The following is a 12,753-nucleotide window of genomic DNA, read 5'->3' as shown; positions in this document are numbered from 1 at the left end:
TGTTTCATTGTGTCTTGTCATCAGTTAACATTTGGTACTTGGTTGGTCTTTGAATTTTGAATTTTGGAGTCATCAGTTAACATTTGGTACTTGGTTGGTCTTTGAATTTTGGAGCCAAATCTTTCATTATTCAAAGTGTTTGTTTCTTTGTGTTTTATGGCATACAATTATAGAATTTTCAGTGTAATTATGTACGCTATTAATCCTTTTATCCCAAAAGCATCCATATAAAAAATTTGTATATATGACATTCTCATAATTAATATGGTTATTCAACATGTAAAGTCCAATTGGCTTATAAATAAATATTTATGTCAACAAGATGATAACAGACAATGTTAGAACCATTGGTATTCGCTCAAGAAAATATGATGTTGGCCTAGAAGAATCTTGTCAAGTAGAAAATATTTAACTCCTGTTAGTGTGGACAGTTTTTCATGCAACCAAGTTTCGTCTAGCTAGAAATATTTAACTCCTATTAGTGTGGACAATTTTTCATGCAACCAAGTTTTGAGTAAAAATTTAGCTCTGGTTATTGTGGTCAATTTTTCATGCAACTTGGTCAATGGATTGTATGACACCAATGCCAACGAAATGTGGATGACAAGTTGATTTATGGAGAAATATATGTATTATTGTCTTATATGCTCTATATTTATGGTATAGTCTTTAGAAACTATGCTTACTTTGTAGTAAAACTTGAAATATGTTATCAAAATGGTAAATATTTTGAGAAAAAAAAAAAATCAAGTATGACACTGAGTTTTTTGAGCTCTCCCCTAGGCCAAGGTCCCTGACTTTAATCATTGAAAGTTATTATAGAATAATTGAGCTCATAACAAAAATATATATATAAATTAAGTTTTAGAGCATATGAACAAGCTATCCATACAGGTATTTACTCAAAGAAGGAGAGGGTGGGGGAAATTTCCCCATTACCAAATCCATCTATGATGTGACTTATTACCTGACAATTTGTCCTTGAAAAATTTTTCTCACGTTAAAATATTGCCTTGATATCTCAAAAGTGACTATTTTGGGAAATCGCTATTTTTCGCATGCTTAAATTTTCACGTTAGTAATTACACAAAAATATAGACATTTTTCTCACGTTAAAATATTGTCTTGATATCTCAAAAGTGACTATTTTGGGAAATCGCTATGTTTCGCATGCTTAAATTTTCACGTTCGTAATTACACAAAAATATAGACATCACGTTAGTAATTTCACAAAAATATAGACATCACGTTAATAATTTCACGAAAATATAAGCATCAAGTTAATAATTATTTTATTTATATATTTCTTTTATTTTTTTAATTATCAATTATTTTGAAAATAATTAGGCATGTGTACTCAAATATAAGGAAATTTGTGCACATTGTAATTTTTTGGAGTACAAATCTCACATTTTGGGTGGGTTATGATTTATTTAACTTTGTTGTTGTTATTGTTGTTTTACATCGAAGCATTTTGAGTTGCCAATATGGTTAAATATAAATATAGAAACATTTATCACATATATAAAAAGTATATACAAGATCTTGTTAGTTATTGTGTTAAGGTTATTGTGTTAATTAATATAGATTATTTTTATGGTTAAATATAAATATAGAAACATTTATTTCATATATAAAATTGTTTTTATTACATATATAAAAAGTATATACAAGATCTTGTGAGTTATAATTATTGTATTAAGGTTATTGTATTAATTAATATAGATTATTCTTAACTGAAATACAAATTATTAAAAAAACCAAATCTATTCCAAAAATCAATTAATTTCAATAAATATATATATATGTGTGTGTGTGTGTGAGAGACCTATAATGTATAATGGTAAGCTAATATTAATTAAGTAATTAATTAATTAAATTGACTAAATATAATTAATTAATTATAATAAAATGTATTATTTACATTAGTATTTAATTTAGTTAAATTAGTGTAATAAAAAAATCATTATATTAATTAACTTTAATATTACTTTACCAATTTCTTCTTATTCTCCCACCCCAGCCTCCTAATTCCCAATATCTTCTATGTCTATGCCCTTATTTCCTTGTTGTACTATCTCTAGGTCACTCTACATCCGTATTTCCTTGGTGCACTACCTCTAGGTCACTCTACATTCATCTACATTCTATCGGCATGTTTTTGCACCTTTTTGGTGCAAATACTAGTTATTTACAATAGTTAATATAGTTTTAAACATGAATTGATCAACTTAAACAAGTGTTAAATCTCTCATAAATGAACTTTTCATATATACAAAATTTTCAAATAATTTAATTTACATTTTGGAAGTCATCACAATATCAATACTATGGAGTTTATATTCAATGTTAATTTCTTTTTCAAAAAAATGATATAATCAACACTACTATTATTATAGGTAATATCTATTTTCATTTTATTAATAATTATGATCATTTATTTGATTTTAAATATATATTATTTGATTGTGTTAAGAGGAGTTTTAAATCTTGTATGTAAAAAATGTTGTAATCTCTTGTCATATTATATTATTTAAACATTAAAACTCAATCAAATTACATAAAAGTAAAAATTAAATTAAAAAATTAATAATTAAATTAAAATTAAAATTAGATTATTAATTTATGTGAACTACTTCCCGATATTAACCACTCATAATTTTGATATAAAACATATATATATATATAACTTAACTGATATTACCACTTGCCACCACCAAAGCATGGCATCAACATGCAGGTACCGTCCACCATCTATGGACCTACTTCTCGGCACTAGCAAAACGGTGAATTCTCATCAGAATCTAGCGTACGCTTAGCAAACAACAGCGGCCCCAGTTTCCGAGCAGGAAGCACAAACCAAACCAAACGTTATGTCCCACCACCATTTCTTTTCCCACGTTTCCGCCTCCCATTGATTCTCGTAAACCTTCCAACTCGACGCATGGGTAGCATGTGCGTACCTCTTCTCTATGATAGCCTACTGATCATAAAACTTCACCATGATGTAAGGTTGTTTGGTGTAGAATGATGATGATTTAATGGTACCAATATTTTGAAAATTACTTAAACCCGAGACGGAGTTATGGAGTAGCAAAAGTACATAAAATGTGTGTATGTATTTGCTATGGTATGCCATTGATAATAAAACATACTTCATCGTGATATAAGGTTGTTTGGTGTACATGATAATGCTTTAATGGTGTTGTAATCGTATGATTAAAGTGTGACTAATTTATGGCGGTGATTTGACATTGATGCTGAGGTTTTGATATGAATTTTGATAATAGAAATAGAACTAAGAGGCGATGTGATTTACAATTTTTTTGGGTTATAGATTTTTGGTTTAATGGTTAAGAGTATGTGTTTTTTTTTGAAGAAGTCACAAGTTGGGTAGAGTATATATGCCTTTGTAAATTATGTGTCGAAGTGGGTCTCTTGTCCCACAAACAAGGGGTCTCATACACCAATTTGATGTCTAGCTTAACCTTGACCTTAAAATTGGATAATAATAATAATATTCCATATAATCACAATTTTTTTTTAAGTTTAATATTAAGCACATGGATGTGTCGTGTGTTATTTAGAAACAATGAAAACTCATATGATTATTTGCGAAATTTTTTATGAAAATTTTGTAATTATATTTATATTAAATAATAAAATAGAATTTTTTAATAATAATTGTAAAATAAATTTAATGTAGTTTAATAATAAAGTAAAAATCAGTTTTTTTTAGATTTTAAATTTTATATAATTTAGTAATAAAATAGAAAATCATTTTTTATTTTTTATGTTTAATAATAATGATATATATAATAAAAGAAATATAATATATTGCAATAATAAAAAACATGTTATTTTATTAGAATCTTGCATCATTTTTATTAACAGTTAGATTTTGTGCAAGGATTTTTGTATTTTCTATATATACAATGTGTTAAAGTGAAATCGTTTAAATTAAGCAAAGTCTTTGGGAAGAAATAACATTAGAGAAATTTTTGGCCAACGCATTTCAAACCAAGTGCGATTCATCATCAGGACAAGTGATGAACCACACTTGTTGGTTTAAACCCCCTTAGCCAAAAAATTCTCTTATGTGATTTCTACCCAAAGACTTATCTTAATTCATTATGGATCATAGAAGGTTGAAGACAAAAATCATTTAAATTGTCAAACTAGATAAGTAACTTCACACAAATATAAAAAAATTTAAGAAATGCAATTTTTATGAAATATATTATAGTTTAAATATATTATAAATAGTATTTTATATTTTAAAATATAAAATAAATTATAATTTAAATAATAGAGTTCAGGCTTCTGTGATCCATATCAATTTAGAGAGAGATTTTTCGGCGAAAATCACATGGAAAATCATTTGTCGACGCGTTTCGAACCAACAAGTGTGGTTCATCATCAGGACAAGTTGAAGAAACAGATCCAGCTAAGCAAGTTAAATAGGCAGAACAGAGTCTCCTGACCAACGGCTAGTTTGACTCAAGGACCGGGGTCAAAAATATTTTATTAGCTTAGTTAGTAAGAATTAGGACCAAATATAAATTGAAGGGTATTTAGTTTACAAATTTTAATAAAAATTAGAAATTAGTTAAATAATGGACCCTAAAAGCAATATATATAAAATAATATTATTTAAAATATTAAAATTATAAAATAATAAAAGATCTAACAAATGTCAAAAGGGGAAGGTTAGTTAAAAATATTCAAAATAAAACAAGTAAATAGATAAATAAAAATAAATTATAAATTATAAAATACTAAGAAACCTCAAAACGAGGATAAGTTAGTTAGGAAAAAAAATAATAAAATAAAACAAATAAATGGATAAATGAAAATTAAATTAGAAATGAAAAAGTAAATAAATAAATAAATTAGTTAAAAAACATAAAAATAATAATAATAGTAAATAAAATAATAAAGATAAAATAAAAATAAAATAATCAAATCAAAATTAAAAGCCTATAAATATTATTAAAAATTATCGAAAAATTAATGGAAGAAGACCACAGAGGTTAGAAAAATAAGTCAAAAATGGTAATAATGTAACGAATAAATGAAAATAATAAGAATAAAATAAATAGGTTAGTTAGAAAAATTAGTTAAAAAGTCTGAATAAATAAATAAAATAAAGACAAAACAAATAAAATATAAGAGGGTAGGTTAGTTAAAAAAGTAATAACCCAACAAATAAATAAATAAATTCAGAATAAAAATAATAAAACTAGTTAAAAGGACTCAAAAATTAAAGGTAAAAATAGAATGAATTAATAAAAGTAAATCCATCAAACATAAATCAGTTAAAATAATAATAATAATAATGGTAATAATAGTAAATAAAATAATAAAGATAAAAATAAAAATAAAATAATCAAATCAAAATTAAAAGCCTATAAATACTATTAAAAATTATCGAAAAATTAATGGAAGAAAACCACAGAGGTTAGAAAAAATAAGTCAAAAATGGTAACAATGTAATGAATAAATGAAAATAAAAAGAATAAAATAAATAGGTTAGTTAGAAAAATTAGTAAAAAAGTCGGAATAAATAAATAAAATAAAGACAAAACAAATAAACAAAATATAAGAGGGTAGGTTAGTTAAAAAAGTAATAACCGAACAAATAAATTAAGAATAAAAATTAGTTAAAAGGACTCAAAAAATAAAGGTAATAATAGAATGAATCAATAAAAGTAAATCCATAAAACATAAATCAGTTAAAATAAAAAGGTTAATACTAGATAAATAATAAAAATAATAATAAAAAGTAAATAGATAAAAAGAAATAAACCCTAAAGAAGAGGGTGGAAACCAACAAGGAAGAGAGAGCAGGGACCCAACATCTACTGACTTTCCAGCCATCGTCTCTATTAAGATTGCAAGGCCTTTTTTCAATTTCAAGCGCTTCCCTAAATTTACCATGATGGAAATGCGAAACCCTAGCAATAACACTAGCCTCCTCAATGCAAACATGATGATTGGTTTTCTCAGCATGTTCAGCTAAAGCGGAGGACTTGGCTCTCCTATGCTTAAGGTCTGCAGCGTGCTCACTAATCCTTTGATTAATAGAGCGACCAGTCTCTCCAATATAGGGGGTCCCACAGGAACAAGGGATCAAATAAACCCCTTTCATATCCTTAGGGTCGATAAGATCCTTTACAGATCTTAGGGACCCACGAATGGTGTTCAGGGGCCTGAAGGTCACAGGGATACTATGCTTCCGGAGAATCCTACCAATCCTATCAGTAGTCCCCTGAACATACGGAAGAAGGACACCTGGGATACGTTCCTTCGGTTCCCTTTTATTCAAAGAATTCTTGGAAGCCTTAAGGAAAGCCCTCTGACCCAAGTATCTACTATAGCCATTCTCAACAAAGACACCAAGCAGATGGGATTTTTCATTCTCAAAGCTCTTTTTGTCGGAGATTCTTAGGGCCCGAGTAGCAAGGGTATTGAGGACACCCATCTTTTGAGCTGGGAAATGGTGGGAATTGGCATGAAGATACTGCTCCGTATGAGTTTTCTTACGAAAAATTCGATGGGCGAGGGAACCATCACTATTCTTAGAAATAAGAATATCAAGGAAAGGAAGGCATCCATCAACTTCTTGTTCCTTAGTAAACTTAGTGAACTTATAATTTAAATATTTAATAAGAAATTTTATATTAAAAACAACTATTTTTTATTTAAAATTTGATAAAAAAAAAAAAATAATATATATATATATATATATATATATATATATAGATATATAGATAGATAGATAGATAAAATTTTAATATTATATAATTAAATTAATAATAGTGAATTAGTTTTAATATTACAATCATATTAAAAAACAAATTGTATATAAAATTCATAAGAGGAAAAAAAAATCATTTTTCATAAAATAATTTATTTAATTATTAAAATTTATAAAAGGATATATACTTATTTCAAATTATATATATATGGATGTGATGTTTGGGGTTGTAGCATCTCTAGAGAATCCTGGAGAAAGATTGAGCAAATCCAGAAGTGTTTTATAACGTATAACCTCAAAATTAAAAGAAACACACCCTGTCCTATTCTCCTTATAGAAGTGGGTCTTTCCCCTAGAGAGAGCCTAGCTATGACTAGGATTTTGTTGTACAATCACAAACTCAATAACATAAGAGACCATAGACTTCCTAAGCTAGCTTTAAATTCCAGCCAAAACCACCTAAGGCTCAAACAAGGTTGGTATAAAGACACTGGGGCCTGGTTAAACCATTGGGAGATCCACGAGAATGTTGTATTGCAAAACATTGATCACATTAAAAATATTGTTACTTCTAAGTTCAAAGAAAAAATATGGTGTGAGAAAGATTTAACAGCTAAAAGAAAATTAAGATATTATAAGGAGGGCATCAACCCCACCCTAGAAGATCAAAAGTATCTCTCTGTTTTAACTAGCTCAAAGAAGAAAATTAATATAGCCAAGATTAGAACGAACTCTCGTGAGCTCCATAGTGAAACGAGTGGTTGGGCAGTTCCTAAAACACCATGGATGGAAAGGTTATGCCATCTCTGTGATACGAACATCGAGGATGAAAATCACTTCCTCTTAGAGTACCCCACATACAACCACATTAGATCTCTAAGCTTTAATTACAGTGAGCTTGGGAGGCTTCTCTCTAAGCTTTTTGAGCATAGGAATAAAATATTAAATCAAACTAAATAATTAGTTTCTTTAAGTCAGATAGACCAAAGTTTGGTCTAAATGGACGTTAACCACCATCATCATTATCATATATATAAATTAAAATTTTAATACAAATATAATAATAATAAATCAAATTTTCAATATTTTAAATTAATTATGAATATATTATTAAGAAATTTCTTATGATTTATTCATAAGCATAACTTGTAATTTTTTCATTTATCTATAATATTCATAATTTCAAATATTTATTTGAAAAAACAAAAATAATATATTTTAACAATTATATGGGAATGATTGTTTTAGTGTTATATTATTCTTATTTAATTAAAAAAATAATAAATCAATCATTAAATCACCACATGATATTAAATGTTTACATAGTATTTAATGTTTACTATATGTACACATCTAAAAGTATAACTTCTAGTTTATTTTGAAACATTGTTTTGTATTGGATAAAAAAAGTGGACAACATTGTCACCACATGCTCTTGCTAAAATCACATTTCATAACGACCAATTACTTACTCAAATTTATTTTTGGATAATTCAAAGTAGAAAATTCAACCATTTAAAATGGAAATTTAAAATAAATTTAATAAAGGCATAATTAATTACATTAAATTAAAAGTAATTTTTATAAATTTACTTATTATTATTTTAAATTAAATACTTACCAGTCCAAAAATATCTAAATTAATCGTTATAATTAGTTATATATATATATATAGTATATATATATATATATATATATATATATATATGTATATATATATATATATATATATATATATATATATATATATATTATTGAAAATCTATTATAATTTAGTTGTCAAATCAATTGTAAAAATAATTAATGTGACTATTATTCATAAATATAAATTCGCTCATTAGTAGTCCATAAAAAAACATGTCTTGGCTTCTAACTTTTCCTAGATCCAACTAGCAAAAATAATTTTAAAACATATTCTGCACTTTTTATTTATTTATATATTATACACTTTTTTTTTTTATTTATATATATATAGATATAGATATAAATATTAAAATTAAAAGAAAAATATATATTTTTTTATTTTGTACACGGCCAAGGTTGACGTTTACGAGATATCATCCATTTGCTCTACATATTATGAATGGGTAAAATCTAACACGCGCCATTTATCTTAATATCAATTCAATAAATTTACTTTGCAAATAAATGTACGCAGGCTGCTATTTTGATTTCACAAAAATATTTACTGTGGGAATAATTTCTTGATCAATGAAATAATCAAATTTATTTACTGATGTTTCAACACTAGTTTGAACAACCTCCATCTTGGAGATACTCTAGTTATTGTGATCATGGTGGAATAACTATCATGGAAGAGGTATCTTTAAGCACAATTTATTAGAGTAATATTTAACTATATAAAATTTTCATAATTATGGTTTTATAATTATAAGTTTTGTGTCTATTTTAGTAATTATTTTATTTTATTTTTTAAAATATAAAAATTATATTAATATTTATATTTGTTGAATTTTTATTTTTATGTGTTGTTTTTTTAAGTTTGGTATTGGTCAAGCTACGTCATGATTGGAAAAATGGAGGAATTAAATCTATGACGTAACATTTAGGAATGTCTTAACAAGGCACTAGTGATTATCTATCCAAGACTCAGTGGACATGTCTATGTTCATCTTAACTCCAAGGAAAAAATCAAATTTATTTTCACTCTAAAAAAAGTGTACCCAAAAGATTTACTCTAAAAAAATTGTACCAAATTTAATCCCTCTAAAAATAGTATTAAAATAAATTTAATCATAAAATATAATTAATTATAAATATATTATTAAATTTATTTTATATTTTTTAATTTATGTAATTTAAATGATTTAAAATTTTTATTGATAATTATAATTATTAATTCTTTCGCATTATATTTTAAAATTTAATTTTAATTTTATTGCATGTAAAATATTAAATATTTTAAAATTTAATTTTAATTTTATTGCATGTAAAATATTAAACATTTTTTCAGAGTGAAAATTATCATGGATTATATTAAGAGAATATAAAGTTCTAAATACATAACATGATCGTCCCATCCTGGAACAAAACAGATAGGTCTAATACTGAAGATTAAACGGGAACTTCCACAAAAAATATAACTGTCTAGATAGCTTACGGATATATTTTCATTTAAAAGCATTTTATAATACCATCCAAAACGCAGAGAGATAGATCAAAAGAGAAAAGACATCCACAAAAACCGAGAGATAAAGGTCAAATAGACAGAAACCCTGACTAGAGATTAACCAGCAGGGTCAAAAAAAAGCCAAAATGTAAACCAGAACATAGGCAAAGGGGCACTAAGAGTTAATTATCCTAATATTTATAAATGGCACTTGATACATGATTAATTATATACTTTGATCAGTTGCTGGGCACTGTTGCCGTCCAATATCCATAACATACTGCTTCCCAGAAAGGTCGTTGCCCCTGGCGGATCCTCCAAGTCCGGAAAGGGCGAGGAGGAGAGCTAAGGGCCGCCAAAATTTCTCCAAAGAGCTTTGTATCAATGGTGTAGTTGTGCAAGAATATACCCTTCGGGGCATGCTTTTTAATTTTAAGTGTTTTTTTAAAGTTTCCTCGGCTAGGCACGGGAATTTTACGTTACCAACAAATTTTATCAAGACAATTCTCATGGATCATTTGCCTTATTTGTTTTTTTTTCTCTGATTTTGACATAAAAAAATATCTCATATTAAAATAAAAATATTTATAAATTCTGTTATTTCTTTATAATTTAAATTTCGAATATATCGGTATCAAAAGAAAAATGTTTATAAATTTTATTATTTTTGCAAAATTTAAATTTTGAATATTTAATATGGTAATAACCTTCAAAATATTAAGATAGAATTCTAATTATCTTAGAATATTAAAAGATTTCGACTTTTTCAAATATAATATGACCTTCTCACATATTAAAGAACAAGATACATATAGTTATCATTACTTCAAAATGGAGGGTGGCTCTGCGGCGTGATGGTGAGTACGGCTGACTCGACGTGGTTGTAGGAATGTGCAGCAGATGGCAGACCAGGACAGATCCACGTCGCTCGGGTCTAGGGCTACTGCCATCATCCTAACCCTACGTTAGCATGACCGTTTGGTTTTTTACTATGTTATTGAGCCGTTTTACCCTCTTCGCTTCGCATCCCCCGTTTAGGGTTTGAACCCTCTCGCTATCACCCTATTATTCCTTGGCAGTTACAGGTAGTTGGCGCTCACGACCCCCCGACAACAATGGACCTCGATCTTGTTGATTACTCAGAGGACCCGCTGCCGAAGGAAGCTATCTAGTCGTCTCTGCATTCCTCAAAGGAGGACCGTGCTCCATTTAGTTGCGAACTAAATGAGGCCATCACCGACTTGCCTTCGATCTCTGGGCCGTTCAACCGCCTGGTTATCCTGCCGTACGAGCCCCCGACCTGGCCGTCCCTCACTGCACCGTCAACGTCCCCATCCTCGTTAGGGTTTGCTATCGGCTACCTAAACCCTAACCTTCCGGAGTCCTGAGCTGACCCTCCTCATTTTCCCTTTCATGCGAACCCTCTTCCGTCTTGATCAGCTCGTCAGCACCTTCAACTTCGGCAACTCCGTCCTCGTCTCATTGTCCTGACCCCTCATTCTGGATGTTTCACAAACATTCCAACCCTTTCAGACACCCTCTCATCAGTACCATCCCCTCGTCTTGAGGCCCCTCCTATTCCTGGGCTCAACTCTAATCCAAAGGAGACCCCAACCAAGGAAGCGAGACCCCATAAGAAGGCTCGATGCTTCAGAACCAAGATCGACGACATTTTCCTGTGGCTGGAGGAAGATATTCAATTGGCGAACTCCATGGACATCGCAGATAGGGTCCTGGTATGAAGGATTCGTGGACAAAACCATTCGGCGGAAAGGCTAAAAGCCTGGGCTTCCGAGGTCTGGGAACATCACCTTGCAGACCTTCCCACCGTCCAAACCTTTGTGAGGGGCTGGTTCGCTTTCAGGTTTGCTCGGCCAGACCATACCAACTGGGTTTTATCTTCTTATTGGCATTTCGAACATGCGTCGGTTCTCTTGAAGCATTGGTCACCTCTCTTTGATCCCGAATCAGAACAGATAGGGGTCGGCCCAATCTGGGTCAGGCTGCCAGGGCTCCCCCCTCATTTTTGGTCGAAGAAATCTTCAAGCATATTGGCAATTCGCTCGGCACATATATGGGATCGGACAAATCCTACCTCGCTACTGGCAAGATGGCTTATGCCAGAATTTTGGTGCACATGGACACGAGAGGGGGTCTGCAGGAATACATCACCATCCAATGGCGGAACTACACCAGGAAGCAAATTTTGGATTATGAAGGCGTGCCCTACAGATGTCGACGTTGTCACAAGGTCGGCCATGTGTTTAGGGACTACCCACTGAATGCCAAAGGGAGTTAGAGGCCCCGAGAGATTGCTCAGAATAATGACACCCCTCCGGAACCCGCCCAGCATGTTCAGGAGGTCGAAGAGCAGCCGTCGCAAGATGCAGCCGAGGAAATTAGAGAGACGGACCTTGGCCCCAAGAAGAAGCGGGGAAAAGCTCCACTTCGGCCACCCTCTCCTCCACTGACGAGAGCTCGGGCGGCTTCAGGGGACGCTTTCACCGCGGGTATGGTCTTCTCTTCTTCCCCTTTTTCTTTCTCTGTATCTGATATACTTTCATCTTCTTTCATGCATACACATGTCGGTTCTCCCCCCCTTTCAAATGTTTCCCCTCGCTCATCGTCCCTCTCACCGGCGTCCCTTCCCCTCTCCGGACCCCCCCAGCAATCCTTAATAAATCAACATTGTCCCATAGCCCCCTCCCTCTGTTTACCCCTCCCCTCAACCTACTCTTCCGGTGGCCCTCACTTCTCTGCAACTCGTCTCCCCCCCCTACACCAACCACCGCTACCCGACGCGCTCTAAGCTTCGATCAGGCAAAGATGTGGTAGGGTTTGGAGTGGTACCCCTCCCCTTTCT

Source organism: Pinus tabuliformis, chromosome 2_2 (genome assembly GCF_031772625.1).
Source record: "Pinus tabuliformis cultivar Carrire ecotype Pingquan chromosome 2_2, CPIR1, whole genome shotgun sequence".
In the NCBI taxonomy this organism is placed as follows: Eukaryota; Viridiplantae; Streptophyta; class Pinopsida; order Pinales; family Pinaceae; genus Pinus; species Pinus tabuliformis.
The sequence above is the reverse complement of the archived record's forward strand: the minus strand, read 5'-3'. Positions refer to the sequence as shown.